Genomic DNA, 16,754 nt, shown 5'->3' on the forward strand with positions numbered 1-16,754 from the left:
ACATCAAACAAATCAATCCTAAAGGAAATCAACCCTGAATATTCATTGGAAGGAATGTTGCTGAAGCTCCAATACTTTGGCCACCTGATACAAGCAGCCGACTCATTGGAAAAGACCCTGATGCTGGGAAAGATTGAGGGCAGGAGGAGAAGGGGGCCACTGAGGATGAGATGGTTGGATGGCATCACTAGCTCAATGGACAAGAGTTTGAGCAAACTACGGGAGAAAGTGAAGGATAGGGAAGCGTGACATGCTGCAGTCCATGGGGTTGAAAGAATTTGCACACAACTGAGCAACTTAACAACAACAACAAGCTTTATGAAAACAGAAGTTTGTTTTTTTTTTAATCATTTTTGTTTATTGTTCTGTTCTTAGCACTTAAAATGGTATCTGACATAAAGTCAATGCTCAGTTAATATTTTTGAGGTGATCAGAGCATATGAAAATGCATGTAAACTATAAGCTAGCTAATACCTCTGCTTTTAACTTTATACCAAAAAAATCCCTGCATGTATGTGCAAATATTAGTGTTAGTCACTCAGTCATGTCAGACTCTTTGTGACCCCCTGTACTGTAGCCTGCCAGCCTCCTCCGTCCATGGAATTTTCCAGGCAAGAATACTGGAGTGGGTTGCCATTCCCTTCTCCAGGGGATGTTCCTGATCCAGGGATTGAGCCTGGGTCTCCTGCATTGCTGGCAGATTCTTTACTGTCTGAGCCATCCATCAAATCATGTGTACAAATAGACTCTTCCTGACCCAGTGATTGAACCAAGGTCTCATGTCTCCTGCACTGGCAGCAGATTATTTACCACTGAGCCACCTGGGAAGCCCTTATACAATGTATACTATATACTATTCTGCAACTGGCTTTTTTCATTCAACCTTATAAGATCTAGCTGTATTGTGATCTACAATTCTAGTTCTTTAACTTTCACTGCTGTATAATAGTGCAGTATTGAAATACTCTAGATTTTATTCATCTTGATTCTGGACATTTTGACATTTCCCCCTAATTCCTCCTGATTATAAACAGTAGTACAATGAACATTTTTATGCAGAAGTATTGAACATATTTTGTGGATGTACAAATATACTTCTACATAAAATTTTCATTGTATCAGTTTATAATCAAGAGAGATTAGGGGAAAATGTATAAATGTCCAGAATCAAAATGAATAAAATCTAGAATATTTCTATACTGTACTGTTATACAGGAATGAAAGTTAATGAACTAGATTTGTAGATCTCGATACAACTAGGTCTTATAAGGTTGGATGAAAAAAGCAAGTTGCAGAATAGTATATATTGTATGAGGGCTTCCCAGGTGGCTCAGTGGAAAAAAATCTGCCTGCCAGTGCAGGAGACATGAGAGACCTCGGTTCAATACTTGGGTAAGGAAGAGTCCCTGGAGGAGGGCATGGCAACCCACTCCAGTATGCTTTCTTGGAGAATCCCATGGACAGAGGACCTGGCGGAATACAGTCCATGGGGTCACAAAGAATTGGATGTGACTGAGCGACTTAGCATGCATGCATACATAGTATGATACCATTTAAGTAAATTTTAAAAATACAAATAATGCTATTTTAGATATGAAGTAAAAACAATGCCATTTAAATGCACATTAATATTTGATATATTATTTTATGAATTCTGTATATTTTGAATGTGAATGGAAGACAAGAGAGAATAAGTCCCAATGGCTTTATTAGAGATTTGCTTAAAATAATGTACCTTGTTAGTGGTAGAGCTGTAACTATATCTTAGAGTTCCCATCTGTATGTTCAGAATATTTTAACTGAGTTTAAATTTTTTTTGATTAATTGGACTCTATTCCCTGAGAACTCCCCTACTGTTGTAAATATCTCAATATTTATATTTTATTCTTTAGATATTTTTAAAAGAATAAACTTTAATATCAAATTTGCATCAACTAGCAGAAAGGACAGTTATGATTAATCTATAATTTAAATGTATTGCATTTTAAATACAAGCATAGTGAGTAAGAACAGAGCTTTATAAATTTGTTCACTCTGAATATATATAATATATTCACTCTGAATATATATAATATATTCACTCTGAATATATATAATATATTCAAATTATATATGAATATGACTGCAAATATTTTTCACATAACCTCATAGTTTAAGGCTTTATAATTTCACATTATTCAGAAATAAATCATTTTATAATTCAGTTCTCTCTGGTGAAAATTTTTTTTTAACTTTCTTTTAAAAATTGTTGACCATTTTCCCTTTTTTAAAGCTAGATCAGAAACAAAAACTACCCAAAACCCAAATACAATTTAAATACAAATTCTCATTAAAAAAAAAATTCTGAAACCAAGTGGATATGCTGCTTCAAGAAATGGCAGATGAAGCTGGGTAAGAATTTATTCAGAGCTTTTGAATAATCTTGATTTAATATCTATAAGTCCTACAATTATATAATGCAAATAAAAATATTTGTCTTTACCACCAAAATTAGGGTTTTGATCCTAGAATTTAGTGCTTCAAGGACCTTTGGAAGATCCAGCTCTGTCATGCTCATAAAAAAGTGACTTTGTTCAAATCATCCTAGTATTTTCTTAAAAACTTCTGGACATAGATTCAGCTAGTTTGTGATAAGAAATGAAGGAAAGTGATTGAGAAAGACAGGAGTATTTAAAAAAATTCCTCAATACCGTCTGTGTTCAGCATATATCAAATGTTTATTTTTTTAAATAGGACCTTCCAAAAGAATTCTACAATGATCAGGCCATTAAGTATTAAGCCCAATTTGAGTTCTGCAAATGGAGCAATATGTGGAAAATGTTCAAGGAGTTCACAACATGGCAACATTTCATAATTGCAGATGGTTATTTGTTTTTTTGTTTGTTTGTTTTTTGTTTTTTTTTAAAGTTCCCTTTGTGGTACAGCTGTTAGAAATAGGGAATCTGTTAATTGGCTATTTATTTTAGGCCATTAATGTTTGAAGGGAATGACTTGACCATAATATTATCTTTGATACATCAAGTGAAAGTCTCTCAGTTGTGTCCAACTCTTTGCGACCCCATGAACTATACAGTCCATGGAATTCTCCAGGCCAGAATACTGGAATGGGTAGCCGTTTCCTTCTCCAATGATACAGAAGTTATATCAATATTCTCTCATATATTACCTATTTCAAGAGAATGTTGTAGTAAAGAATAAAAATACTTTTTCAAAGGTAAAGGTTACAATTGGGCAGTACTGAAATTTTATGTTTTATCTTCAAAGGTAGAGTAAAAGATTGAAAGAGAGTTCTTGAAGACACCTGGAAAATAAAATTGATGAATATTATCCTAGTGTCGAAGAATGAACTTGAAGTTTGTCAGCTCTTTAAATTCACTAATGTATCTCTCATAAGTGAATTAAAACCTAGGTTAATAACTCAGGTTTGCAATATTTGAGAACAGGGCTGGAGAATAGGTAGTACACTATTTGACTTTGCTACTATTCTAATATGGCCCATGTACCAACAGGGAGGTAGTAAGAAGGGTGAATTTTAAGTATTCTATAAGAGACCAATCTATGTACAAAAAGACTCTATTTGAGTAATATGAAGCTAAGGACTTGTTTCTACTTATACCAAATGCAGAATAAGATTGGGCTTGAAAACACAGCAAGAGAGGTCTTGAAAAACGAATACTGCCATGTTATAGCCTTACTGACTCTCAGTGGAAATCGAGTTCAGTAGATAATTTTTAAAATTTAATATTAAAGTGAGATTTCTCAACCTTAACACCATTGACATTTTGGCCTAATAATCCTATTGTATATTATATACTATATATATATATATACAATAGTATATATATATATAATACATAATATATAATAATATACAGTATATATGTGCAATAATATATAAATACTATATATATATACTATATATATAATCCCCAATAATCCTGTTGTGTGTATATGTATTATGTATTATGTATGTATATATATATATATATATATATATATATATATATATATATATATATATATATATATATATATATATATATGAAGTTAAGTAGGCTTCCCTGGTAGCTCAACTTGTAAAGAATCCACCTGCAATGCAGGAGACCTAAATTCAATTCTTGGGTCAGGAAGATACCCTGGAGAAGGGATAGGCCACCCACTCCAGGATTCTTGGGTTTCCCTGATGGCTCAGACATTAAAGAATATGCTTGCAATGTGTGAGAACCTGAGTTAGATCCCTGGGTTGGGAAGATCCCCTGGAGGAGAGCATGGCAACCCACTTCAGTATTCATGCCTGGAGAATCACCATGGACAGAGGAGCATGACGGGCTGCAGTCCATGGAGTCGCAAAGAGTCTGAAACGACTGAGCAACAAAGCACAGCACAGCACACAAGAAGTTTAGTAGCATCCCTGGTGTATACCCAAAAGTAGTATCACCTTTCCCCCCAAGGTGTGACACCCAAAAATGCTTACAGACACTGCCAATTGTTCCTTGGGAGTAGGGAGCCAAAATCGAGATTATTAATTCTGTCAATAATGGATGGTGATTTGTCATTCAGTTTGACTGTTTGCAACCCCATGGACTGAAGCATGCCAGGATTCCCTATCCTTCATCTTATCCCAGAGTTTGCTCAAATGCATGTCCACTGAATCAGTGATGCCATCCAACCATCTCATCCCCTGTTGCCCCCTTCTCCTCCTGTCCTCAATCCATCCAGCATCAGCGTCTTTTCCAATGAGTTGGCTCTTTGAATCAGGTGGCCAAAGAATTGAAGCTTCAGCTTCAGTATCAGTCCTTCCAATCAATATTCAGGGCTGATTTCTTTAGGATAACTTGTTTGAACTCCTTGCTGTCTAAGGGACTCTCAAGAGTATTCTCCATCACCACAGTTCGAAAGCATCAGTTCTTCAGTGCTCAGCATTCTTTACGGCCCAACTGTCGCATTTCTACATGACTACTGGAAAAACCATAGCTTTGCTTAGATGGACCTTTGTCGGCAAAGTGATGTCTCTGTATTTAATACACTGTCTAGGTTTGTCATAGCTTTTCTTTCATGGAGGTAGTGTCTTTTAATTTCATGACTGCAGTCATTGTCCCCACTGATTTTGGAGCATAAGAAAGTAAAGTCTGTCACTGTTTACATTCTCTCACCATTTATTTGCCATGAAGGGATGGGACCAGATGCCATGATCTTCATCTTTTGAATGTTGAATTTTAAGCCAGCTTTTTCACTCCCCTCTTTTATTTTCATCAAGAGGCTCTTCAGTTCCTCTTTGCCTTCTGCCATTAGGATCGTGTCATCTGCATATCTGATGTTATTGATATTTCTCACAGCGATCTTGATTCCAGCTTGTGTTTCATCCAGCCCATCATTTTGCATGATGTACTCGGCATACAGGTTAAATAAGCAGGATGACAATATACAGCCTTGACACACTCCTTTCCCAAGTTTGAATCAGTCTGTTGTTTCATGTCTGGTTCTGAATGTTGCTTCTTGACCTTCATACACGTTTCTCAGGAGGCAGGTAATGTGTTCTGGTATTCCAATCTGTTTAAGCATTTTCCGCAGTTTGTTGTGATCCACACAGTCAGGGGGTTTAGGGTAGTCAATGAAGCAGAGGTATATATTTTTTCTAGAATTTCCTTGCTTTTTCTATGATCCAATGGATGTTGGCAATTTGACTTCTGGTTCCTCTGCCTTTTCTAAAACCAGCTTGCACATCTGGAATTTCTTGGTTAGCATACTGTTGAAGTGTAGATTGAAGTATTTTAAGCATTATGTTGCTAGCATGTGAAATGAGCACAATTGTGCACTAGTTTGAACATTTTTTGCATTGCCCTTCTTTGAGATTCAAATGAAAACTGACCTTTTCCAGTCCTATGGCCACTGCTGAGTTTTCCAAATCTGCTGCCATATTGAGTGCAGCTCTTTAACAGCATCATCTTTTAGGATTTTAAATAGCTGAGCTAGAATTCCATCAGTTCCGCTAGCTTTGTTTGTAATAATGTTTCCTAAGGCCCACTTGACTTCACACTCCAGGATGTCTGGATTTAGGTGTGTGATCACACCACCATGCTTATTCAGGTCATTAAGACCTTTTTTGTACAATTCTTCTGTGTATTCTTGACACTCCCTCTCTTAGTATCTTCTGTTTCTGTTAGGTCTATACCGTTTCTGTCCTTCATTGTGCCCATCTTCGCATGAAATGTTCCCTTGATATCTTAAATTTTCTTGAAGAGATCTTTATTTCTGTATTTCTGTATTTCCCATTGTACTGTTTTCCTCTGTTTCTTTGCATTGATAACTTAGGAAGGCTTTCTTATCTCTCTTCGCTATTCTTTGGAATTCTGCATTCAAATGGATATATTTTTCCTTTCCTCCTTTACCTTTCACTTCTCTTCTTTTCTCATCTATTAGAAAGGCATCCTCAGACAACTATTTTGCCTTTTTGCATTTCTGTTTCTTGGGAATGGCTTTGGTCACCACCTCCCATACAATGTTACCAACCTCCATCCATAGTTCTTCAGGCCTTCAGTCTATCAGATCTAATCCCTCAAATCTATTTGTCCCTTTCCCTGTATAATCATAAGGGATTTGATTTGGGTCATACCTGAATGGCCTGAAGGATTTCCCTACCTTCTTCAATTTAAATATGAATTTTTCAATAAGGAGTTAATGATCTGAGTCACAGTCAGTTGCCCCAGTCTTTTTTTTTTTTTTTTGGTGCATGTATACAGCTTCTCTATCTTCAGCTGCAAAGAATATAATCAATCTGATTTCAATATTGAGCATCTGGTAACATCCATGTGTAGTCTCATCTCTTGTGTTGTTGGAAGAGAATGTTTGCTATGACCAGTGCATTCTCTTGGTAAAACTCAGCCTACTCTGTTGGCCTTTGCCTTGCTTCATTTTGTACTCCAAGGCCAAACTTACCTGTTTCTCCAGGTATCTCTTGACTTCCTAATCCAACACTCTATAATGAAAAGGACATCTTTTTTGGTGTTAGTTTTAGAAGGTCTTGTAGGTCATTATAGAACCATTCAACTTCATTTTTTTTCAGCATTAGTGATTGTGCATAGATTGAATTACTGTGATATCGAATGATTTGCCTTGGAAGCGAACAGAGGTCATTGTGTCATTTTTGAGATTGCACCAAGTACTGCATTTCAGGCTCTTTTGTTGACTATGAGGGCTACTCCATTTCTTCTAATTGATTCTTGCTCACAGTAGAAGATATAATGGTCATCTGAATTAAATTTACCCAATCCTGTCCGTTTTAGTTCACTTATTCCTAAAATGTCAATGTTCACTCTTGCCATCTCCTGTTTGACCACTTCCAATTTACCTTGATTCATGGACATAACATTCCAGGTTCCTATGCAATATTGTTCTTTACAGCATCAGACTTTACTTTCACCATCAGATACATCCAAAACTGTTCATTGTTTCCACTTTGGCTCACCCTCTTTATTCTCTCTGGATCTATTTCTCCACTCTTCTCTAGTAGCATACTGGGCATCTACTGACCTGGGGAGTTCATCTTTCAGTGTCATATCATTTTGCCTTTTCATGCTGTTCTTCAGGCAAGTATGCTGAGGTGGTTTGACATTCTCTTCTCCACTGGGCCACATTTTTTCACTGGAACAGTAGAAATAGGTGGCGCCAATGATGTAAGAATTCCCATTCTTAAAGGTGTTTAATAGAGTAAAATTCTGTTTCAGCATAGTAAAATTTTTGTATTGCATATATTTTTGACTTATAAATAAAAAATCTGTCTACAGACTCTCCTAATGACAAAATTACTTATTTACTCTAGTGTTTTCAAACTGGAGTTGTCATACACTCATCGAGAGACAGGCAGAAAAACTGGTTTGTATTCTAGAGGAGTATTCATAATGGAGATTTAAACTGTGGCATTAGAGGGAGACAGACCTGGATTTGAACTCTGTCACTAGAATGTCCTTGGGCAAGTGTACTTAACTTTTTAAACTTCAGTTATATGGGTAGATGCAAGTAATGATTTCTACCAAGGGTAAATCAGGAGCTAGCCACTGAACCTCAACTTAGCTCAAATCTTATATATGAATATTGATCCTGAGGATACTTATATCTAGTCTGTTTTTGTTTTTTGTGTTTTTTTTGGCACATTAATTTTCTTTGCAGTAGGTGTCATGTAGTAATCTCTAGGAAATTCAGTACGTTGGATAACCATTGTTTAGGTCTTTTGTTTTTGATCAGAAGACCGGAGCAGTTCCTATATTTTATTCATGTTTCTATCATAAGATTATCATCCACATGTGTCGTCACTAGGTCTCAACAAAAACTCTTTAAAATTAGTAAGTCACTTATCCTAAGGTTGCCAAAGAATGCTCGAACTATCGCACAATTGCACTCATCTCACATGCTAGTAAAGTAATGCACAAAGTTCTCCAAGCCAGGCTTCAGCAATATGTGAACCGTAAACTTGCAGATGTTCAAGCTGGTTTTAGAAAAGGCAGAGGAACAAGAGATCAAATTGCCAACATGTGCTGGATCATCGAAAAAGCAAGAGAGTTCCAGAAAAACATCGATTTCTGCTTTATTGACTATGTCAAAGCCTTTGACTGTGTGGATCACAATAAACTGTGGTAAATTCTGAAATAGATGGGAATACCAGGCCACCTGACCTGACTCTTGAGAAACTTGTATGCAGGTCAGGAAGCAAAAGTTAGAACTGGACATGGAACAATAGACTGGCTCCAAATAGGAAAAGGCGTACGTCAAGGCTGTATATTGTCACCCTGCTTACTGAACTTATATGCAGAGTACATCATAAGAAACGCTGGGCTGGAAGAAACACAAGCTGGAATCAAGATTGCCAGGAGAAATATCAATAACCTCAGATGTGCAGATGACACCACCCTTATGGCAGAAAGTGAAGAGTAACTAAAAAGCCTCTTGATGAAAGTGAAAGAGGAGAGTGAAAAAGTTGGCTTAAAGCTCAACATTCAGAAAACTAAGATCATGGCATCTGGTCCCATCACTTCATGGGAAATAGATGGGGAAACAGTGGAAACAGTGTCACACTTTATATTTTTGGGCTCCAAAAGCACTGCTGATGGCGCTTGCAGCCATGAAATTAAAAGACGCTTACTCCTTGGAAGGAAAGTTATGACTAACCTAGATAGCATATTAAAAAGCAGAGACATTGCCAACAAAGGTCCGTCTAGTCAAGGCTATGGTTTTTCCAGTAGTCATGTATGGATGTGAGAGTTGGACTGTGAAGAAAGCTGAGCGCTGAAGAATTGATGCTTTTGAACTGTGGTGTTTGAGAAGACTCTTGAGGGTCCCTTGGACTGCAAGGACACCCAACCAGTCCATCCTAAAGGAGATCAGTCCTGGGTGTTCATTGGAAGGTCTGATGTTGAAGCTGAAATTCCAATACTTTGGCCACCTCACACGGAGAGTTGACTCATTGGAAAAGACCCTAATGCTGGGAAGGATTGGGGACAGGAGAAGAAGGGGACGACAGAGGATGAGTTGGCTGGATGGCATCACCGACTCAATGGACATGGGTTTGGGTAAACTCTGGGAGTTGGTGATGGATGGGGAGGCCTGGTGGCATGCTACGATTTATGGGGTCACAAAGAGTCGGATACGAATGAGCGACTCAGCTGAACTGAACTGAACTGAGGGCAGTACCAATAACCGTGTAATCAGAGAGGTCACACAACAGGTGAAAGGTAACAGAACAGAGCACACCTAGAGGTGAACAACTCCAGACAAAGGATACTCAGTGGCTTCTCCACCAGTGGGAATGCTCCAGTCCAACCTACCTAGCACCACAGATGAAAAACAGATTTGGACACCTCTGTTCCAACAACTTGAGAGCAGATTCCACTTCTAACAGGGCAGTGACAACCACACAACAAAGAAAACCATTCAGCGGGGAGGCCCTGCTCAATACCCAGTGCAGGCTCTGGTCACCACAATATCAGTCACACCTCTTATCAAGAGGATAACAGTCTTCATTCACCAAAAAAAAAAAAAAAAAAAAGAAGTTGCAGAAAAAACAGCCCTTTCATCAAAAATATTAAACCCCTACAGGCTACACAGGGATGTTTCCACATAAAAATAGCCCTTCAAGATAAGGGTTCTGGTATCAGGAGGAAAAAAAATCTCATTATTTAGGTTTGAAGGCAAGTGCGGCTTGGGTGCAGGAGCTCCATATGGCTGATGAACATGGAGAATCCACTCTTGGAGGGCACACACAATGTTTTAAGTACACTAGGATGCACCAGAAATAAGTATCTCCATAGAAACCTGGGCTACACTTACCAAGGAGCCTTGAAGGATCTCCTTGGGAAGCAAAGGTCAAATATAGCTCACTGTGGGGAAAAGGACACTGGTAGTGGAAACCTCAGGGGATAATTATCTGAGTGAATTTTCTCAGAGGTCCATATTGTTGTACCAAGACTTAGCCTCACACAAAAGCCTGCAGGCTCCAGTACTGGAAAACCTCATGTCAAATAACCAAAAACATAGAAATACAACCCTACCCTTCAGAAGACAGGCTGCCTATAGCCAAACTGAGCTCATTCAGTTCAGTTCAGTCACTTAGTCGTATCCGACTCTTTGCGACCTCATGAATTGCAGCACACCAGGCCTCTCTGTCCATCACCAACTCCCAGAGTCCACCGAAACCCATGTCCATCGAGTCAGTGACGCCATCCAACCATCTCATCCTCTGTCGTCCCCTTCTCCTCCTGCCCCCAATCCTACCTAGCATTAGGGTCTTTTCCAATGAGTCAACTCTTTGCATGAGGTGGCCAAAGTATTGGAGTTTCACAGTCAACATCAGTCCTTCCAATGAACACTCAGGACTGATCTCCTTTAGGATGGATTGATTGGATCTCCTTGCAGTCCAAGGGACTCTCAAGAGTCTTCTCCAACACCAAAGTTCAAAAGCATCAATTCTTTGGCGCTCAGCTTTCTTCACCGTCCAACTCGCACATCCATACATGACTACTGGAAAAACCATAGCCTTGACTAGACGTACTTTTGTTGGCAGAGTAATGTCTCTGCTTTTCAATATGCTATCTAGGTTGGCCATAACCTTCCTTCCGAGGAGTAAGCGTCTTAATTTCATGGCTACAGTTACCATCAGCAGTGATTTTGGAGCCCCCAAAATAAAGTCTGACCTTGTTTCCACTGTTTCACCATCTATTTCCCATGAAGTGATCGGACCAGATGCCATGATCTTAGTTTTCTGAATGTTGAGCTTTAAGCCAACTTTTTCACTCTCCTCTCACTTTCATCAAGAGGCTCTTTAGTTCTTCTTCACTTTCTGCCATAAGGGTGGTGTCATCTGCATATCTGAGGTTATTGATATTTCTCCTGGCAATCTTGATTCCAGCTTGTGTTTCTTCCAGCCCAGCGTTTCTCATGATGTACTGTGCATATAAGTTAAATAAGCAGGGTGACAATGTATAGCCTTGACATACTCCTTTTCCTATTTGGAACCAGTCTGTTGTTCCATGTCCAGTTCTAACTTTTGCTTCCTGACCTGCATACAGGTTTCTCAAGAGACAGGTCAGATGTTCTGGTATTCCCATGTCTTCCAGAATTTTCCACAGTTTATTGTGATCCACACAGTCAAAGTCCTTGTCATAGTCAATAAAGCAGAAACAGATGTTTTTCTGGAACTCTCTTGCTTTTTCAATGATCCAGCAGATATTGGCAATTTGATCTCTTGTTCCTCGGCCTTTTCTAAAACCAGCTTGAACATCTGAAAGTTCACGGTTCACATATTGCTGACGCCTGGCTTGGAGAATTTTGTGCATTACTTTACTAGCATGTGAGATGAGTGCAATTGTGCACTAGTTTGAGCATTCTTTGGAATTGCCTTTCTTTGTAATTGGAACGAAAACTGACCTTTTCCCATCCTGTGGCCACTGCTGAGTTTTCCAAATTTGCTGGCATATTGAGTAAGGCACTTTCACGGCATCATCTTTCAGGATTTGAAATAGCTCAACTGGAATTCCATCACCTCCACTAGCTTTGTTCGTAGTGATGCTTTCTAAGGCCCACTTGACTTCACATTCCAGGATGTCTGGCTCTAGGTGAGTGGTCACACCATCGTGATTATCTGGGTCGTGAAGATCTTTTTTTGTACAGTTCTTCTGTGTATTCTTGCCACCTCTTCTTAATATCTTCTGCTTCTGTTAGGTCCATACCATTTCTGTCCTTTATCGAGCCTATCTTTGCATGAAATATTCCTTTGGTATCTCTAATTTTCTTGAAGAGATCTCTAGTCTTTCCCATTCTCTTGTTTTCCTCTATTTCTTTGCATTGATCGCTGAGGAAGGCTTTCTTATTTCTCCTTGCTGTTCTTTGGAACTCTGCATTCATATGGGAATATCTTTCCTTTTCTCCTTTGCTTTTCACTTCTCTTCTCTTCCCAGCTATCTGTAAGGCCTCCTCAGACAGCCATTTTGCTTTTTTGCATTTCTTTTCCATGGGGATTGTCTTGATCCCTGTCTCCTCTTCAATGTCACGAACCTCTTTCCATAGTTCATCAGGCATCTCAAAACACATGACACAGTGCTGCCCATTAGAGGGACAAGACCCAGCTCTACCCACCAGAGGGCAGATATCAGTCTTTCCCAACTAGAAGCCAGCACAAGCCCCTGAACCAACCTAACCCACCAGGGGGCAGACGCCAGAAGTAAGAGAAATTATGATCCCGAAACCTGAGAAAGGGAGACCACGGGCACAGAAAATTAGACAGAATGAGATAACAGAGAAATATTTGCAAATGAAAGAATAAGATAAAAACTCACAAGAACAACCAAATGAAGAGGAGATAAGGAATCTTATCCAAAAAATAATTCATAATAATGATACTAAGGATGATTCAAAATCTCAAAAAAAAAAAAAAAAGGAAGCACAGATTGATCAAATAAAAGAAGTGCTTAACAAGGAGATAGAAGGTTAAGAGAACAGACTTCTGGGAAAACATTAAATACACTAACACTCACAATATAGGGGCTCCAGGTGGAGAAAATAAAGATATTTAATATATTATAGACAGAAGCTTCCCAAACAACAGAAAGGAAACACTCAAGCCCAGGAAGTGCAGAGCATCTCATACAGGATGAACCCAAGGAGGAAAATGCTGAGACACATATAAATCAAATAGATGATAATTAAAGGCAAAGAGAAAATATTAAGAGCAACAAGGGATAAGCAACAAATAATGTACAAGGGAATCCTTATAAGGTTATCTTCTGATTTTTTAGCAGAAACTCTGCAGGACAGAAGGAAGTGTAACAATATAGTTCATATGATGGAAGTGAAAAACCTACAATCAAGAATTATCTACCCAACAAGGCTCTAATTAAGACTGTTGTTGTTAAGTCACTAAGTCTTGTCTGACTTTTGTGACAACCTAGCTGCAGCAATCAGATAAGAAAAATAAATAAAAGGAGTCTAGGTTGGAAAAGAAGAGGTAAAATTCTCACTGTTTGCAGATGACATAATTCTCTTCACAGAAAACCCTAAAGATGCCACCAGAAAATTATGAGAGCTAATCAATGAATATGGTAAAGTCACAAGATATAAAATTAATTCACAAAAATCCCTGCATTCTTATACACTAACAATGAAAAATCAGAAAGAGAAATTAAGGAAACAGTCTCATTCACCACTGCAACAAAAAGAATAAAATATGTAGGAATAAATTTGCATGGAGACAAAAGACCTATATGCCAAAAACTATAAAGCACTGATGAAAGAAATCAAAGATGACACAGATGGTGAAATATACCATGTTTTTGGACTGGAAGAAACAATATAATGAAAATGTCTATACTACCCAAAGCAATGTATAGATTCAATGTAATCCCTTTCAAACAACCAACAGCATTTTTCACAGAACTGGAACAAATAATTTTACAATTTGTATGGAAAGACAAAAGACCACGAATAGCCAAAGAAATAGTGAGAAAGAACAACCTTCCTGATTTCAGACTATATGACAAAGCTACAGTCATCAAAACAGTATGGTAATGGCACAAAAGCAGAAATATAGATCAATGGAATAAAATAGAAAGCCCAGAGATAATTCCACACACCTATGGTCATCTTATCTTTGACAAAGGAGGAAAAAAATATACAATGAAGAAAAGACAGTCTCTTCAACAAGTGGTGCTGAGAAAACTGATCAATTACATGTAAAAGAATGGAATTATAACACTTTCTAACACCTTACACAAAAATAAACTGAAAATGGATTAAGGACCAAAATGTAAGACCAGAAACAATAAAACTTTTAAAGGAAAATGTAGGCAGAACACACTCCGGCATAAATCACAGCAAGATCCTCTGTGACCCACCTCCCAGTTAAAACAAAAATTAAAAAAAAAAAGACCTAATTAAACTTAAAAGCTTTTTCACAGCAAAGGAAACTATAAGCACAGTGAAAAGGCAGGCCTCAGAATGGCAGAAAGTAATACAAATGAAACAACTAACAATTAATCTTCAACCTGTACAAAGAGCTCAGGCAGCTCAAAAACAGAAAAATGAACAGCCCAATCAAAAAGTAAGCAGAAGACTTAAACAGACATTTCTCCAAAGAAGACATACAGATGGCTAATAAACAAATAAAAAGATGCTCAACATTGCTCATTATTAGAGAAATGCAAATTGAAACCACAATGAGGTATCATCTCACGCTGGTCAGAATGGACATCTTCAAATAGTCCACAAACAATAAATGCTGGAGAGGGTGTGGAGAAAAGGGAATCCTCTTACACTGATGGTGGGAATGCAAACTGATACAACCATTATGGAGAACATCATGGAGATTCCTTAAAATAAAACTAGGATTAAAACTACCATATGACCTAGCAATCCCACTACTAGGCATATACCTTGAGGAAACCAGAATTGAAAAAGACATATGTACCCCAGTGTTCATTGCAACACTCTTTACAATAGCTAGGACATGGAAGCAGAACCTAGATGTCCATAGACATGGATGGATAAGGAAGTTGTGGTACATAAACAGAATGGAATATTAGTCAGATATAAAAAGAAACACATTTGAGTCAGTTCTAATGAGGTGGAATACCCTAGAGTCTATTATGCAGAGTGAAATAAGTCAGAAAGAGAAAGACAAATACCATATATAAATGTATATATATGGAATCTAGAAAGATGGTACCAGTGATCCTATGTATAGGGCAGCAAAGGAGACACAGACATAAAGAACAGATTTTGGGACTTGGTTGGACAAGGAGAGGGTAGGATGATTTGAGAGAATAGCATTGAGACATATCTACATGTAAAATAGATAACCAATGTGAGTTTGATGTATGAAGCCAGGTACCCAAAGGTGATGCTCTGTGACAACCTGGAAGCATAGGGTGGGGAGAGAAGGGAGATGAGGTTTCGGGATGGACGGGACACATGTATACCTATGGCCGATTCATACTGATGTATGGCAAAATCTATCACAATATTGTAAAGTAATTATCCTCCAATTAAAATAAATAAATTTTTAAAAAATAAATTGGAAAATAACATTTGCAAAGAAATGTACCAAATATACCCCCAAAATGACAGAAGATTAAATAAATGAAGAGAAAAGAAGAAATAATAATAATAATAATTATCTACACAACAAGGCTCTAATTATCATTGTTGCTGTTTAGTCACTAAGTTGTGTCCAACTCTTTGTGACCCCATGGACTGTAGCCCATCAGGCTACTCTGTCCATTGGATTTCCCAGGCAAGTATACTGAAGTAGGTTGCCATTTCCTCCTCCAGGAGATCTTCCCTACCCAGGGATCAAACCTGAGTATCCTGCATCTCCTGCATTGCAGGTAGATTCTTTACCACTGAGCCACCTGGGAAACCCAATTAAAATTACATGAAGAAAATAAAATATTCACAGACAAACAAAAGCCAAGAAAATTCAGAACCAACAAGCCACAATATACCAAATGGTAAAGGAACTTCTCTAGGTGGGAAAGAGACTAGCAACTTAAAAGAAGCCAGTACATATATAGACTGCTATATCAAAACCTCAGGAGAAGAGCAAACTCAAAAGTACAAAAGATACACACACACAAGAAAAAACAACCCAAACACAACACTAAAATTGTCATCAAGTTGTAAAAGACAAAAGTAGCAAGGGAAAGAAAAAAACTACAAAAAGAAACCCACAACAATTAGGAAAATGGCAATAAGAACGTACTTTTGCTTCCCTGGTGGCTCAGAGGGTAAAAGCGTCTGCCTGCAATGTGGGAGACCCGGGTTCGATCCCTGGGTCAGGAAGATCCCCTGGAGAAGGAAATGGCAACCCACTCCAGTACTCGCCTGGAAAACCCCATGGACGGAGAAGCCTGATAGGCTACAGTCCATGGGGTCGCAAAGAGTCAGTCACGACTGAGCGACTTCACTTTCACTTTCATTGATAATTACCTTAATTGTAAGTGGATTAGATGTTCCAACAAAAAGACAGAGATTGAGTGAATATATAAAAAACAAGAACCATATGTATGCTGTCTATGAGTTCCCTTCAGACCTAGGGACACAAACAGACTGAAAGTGAGGGGATGCAAAGAGATATTCCATGTAAATGAAAAACAAATAAAGCTAGAGTAGCACTACTTATTTGACACAAAATAAAATTTACAATAAAGACTGTTACAAGAGACAAGGAAATTACAAAATGATCGAGGTATCAATCCAAGAAGAAGATAAAA

The 16,754-nt window shown here is 38.0% G+C and overlaps 1 pseudogene; it reads left to right on the forward strand.

The window, feature by feature from the left end:
- The window catches only part of LOC145535671 (charged multivesicular body protein 1B2-like), a 58,069-nt pseudogene extending 57,687 nt beyond the window's left edge, over positions 1 to 382 (forward strand).
- The last annotated feature ends 16,372 nt before the right edge of the window (positions 383 to 16,754 follow it).

The sequence above is a fragment of the Giraffa tippelskirchi genome, chromosome X, assembly GCF_054371585.1.
Source record: "Giraffa tippelskirchi isolate mGirTip1 chromosome X, T2T-mGirTip1v1.2.pri, whole genome shotgun sequence".
In the NCBI taxonomy this organism is placed as follows: Eukaryota; Metazoa; Chordata; class Mammalia; order Artiodactyla; family Giraffidae; genus Giraffa; species Giraffa tippelskirchi.